The sequence below is a fragment of the Austrofundulus limnaeus genome, unplaced genomic scaffold (assembly GCF_001266775.1).
Source record: "Austrofundulus limnaeus strain Quisiro unplaced genomic scaffold, Austrofundulus_limnaeus-1.0 Scaffold717, whole genome shotgun sequence".
In the NCBI taxonomy this organism is placed as follows: Eukaryota; Metazoa; Chordata; class Actinopteri; order Cyprinodontiformes; family Rivulidae; genus Austrofundulus; species Austrofundulus limnaeus.
Window position 1 is genome coordinate 214,229 of NW_013953119.1, and position 1,661 is coordinate 215,889.

Consider the following 1,661-nt stretch of genomic DNA (forward strand, 5'->3'; position numbering starts at 1 on the left):
GAATAACATAGGTTTTGTGAGAGCCTAAAAACGACCGTCCTACTCCATAGACAGCTCGACAGCGCCCCCCTTAATTAACATTTTTAATTAGTTAAAAAAATTATTACCCATTTTTAAAAACTATTATTGATACATTAAAGTTAGTAAAAGATACCTTATGTTTTTTGTTCTCTGTAAATAATTTAGATGTATTTTTCACAGCTGTACACTTTAGAGTGGAGCTGGAGATGTTTTCTTGTTTTTGAAGAAGCAAAAGTCTCAGAAGTTAAAAACAATTAGAACTTTAAACTAAAATGTTCAGACATGCTGAGTGTGTCGTGGACTTGATTTTAAGTTTGGTTTCACCTCTGCCTCTGCAGTACAGGTGCACAGTGATGACAGAGGGTCCTGTTGGAGGACAGGGACTGTTTCCTGGAAGGATGCAGGAGCAGGATCAGTCTGTTCCACCCTGCTGTTTGTTCAGCAAAGCTCTGCTCTGGACTTCCTGCTTCATTGTGTCTTTTTCTGCACAGGTCGCTTCTTTTCATCAGAACCTCTGCACAGGACCTGTTAGTACCAGAGGTCCTGGTCAGGTCCTGGTCAGGTCCTGGTCAGGTCCTCAGGTCCTGATCAGACTAAATGTGAAGTTCACACTTTAAAAATCTTGCTGCAGAAACTCTCAGCTGTTTCCTGTTTGGATAACATATCATCAGGTCTGATTGAGCTGACCCTTGGGGGGCTCATATGGACCCCACTCCTGTAGGGTGTGGTGGTGGGCTCCTCCTGACCTGGGGTGGGGTTAGAGGCCCGGCTCACTCCCTAAGAGGCAGCGGTGACTTGTACCTGTTAGCTGTGACAGCTGTGAGCACAGACAGCAGGAACCAATCAGGATATGAATCATTTCAAGGTGCAGTTATGAACTGTGGGTTTAGCTCTCAGTTGTATTAAAGTTGTTGTTTTTAAACTTTATTAGTGTGTATGGTAAATAACCTCTTATTTTCCCAATACTTGTTTTTAAATGATAAAGATTAAAAGAGTAATTAATCATCAGAAACACTTTGAATCTGTTAATGATTAAGGTTAGGCACAGCCTCTTCATGCCTTTGCTCTCTTTGAAGCTTTCATTCCTGTTAACCACAACATTGTTCTTTGATTTCCTTTATTTGAATGATTGAAGCTTGTTTTTGTCTTGAAGAAGATGAGTACAGGAGGCAAGTTGTTGAAGTGAAGCAAAACCCAGTTATATAACAGAGCCTGCTTTAATTGGTTGAACATCACACCACTTACAGTATTATCCATGCTTGTGTTATGGACTGGGTACTGAAGGACTCCAGTAATTAGTTCTGTGAAACTGGGCTGGACCATCAGCATGAAGCTAATTTCACTGGTTTTGGGGGTTTCTTGGTCTTTCTGCCCCCAGAGGACTGGTGATTAGCTCTGAAGTAAGGCTAATAAATGAATACCTGTCTTTATACGGCCTAAGAGATTGTTGACAAATGATGAGTTTGTGAATCATTTAGATGTAATTTATTGGTTCTTAAAGTGTTTTATCTTTGTCTACACTGAAATTAGGGTCAAAACAACAATTTCTGCTTTTTTCTTGTTCTGCTTTCAGGCTAAAACAAGATGGTGATACATGATAACTGTGTGTGTGTGTGTGTGTGTGTGTGTGTGTGTGTGTG

The 1,661-nt window shown here is 40.5% G+C and overlaps 1 protein-coding gene across 1 annotated transcript in view; it reads left to right on the forward strand.

Annotated features, from left to right (window-relative positions):
* Positions 1-1,661, forward strand: part of peak1 (pseudopodium-enriched atypical kinase 1) — a gene marked incomplete at its 5' end in the record, with an annotated part of 143,828 nt that overhangs the window by 107,095 nt on the left and 35,072 nt on the right.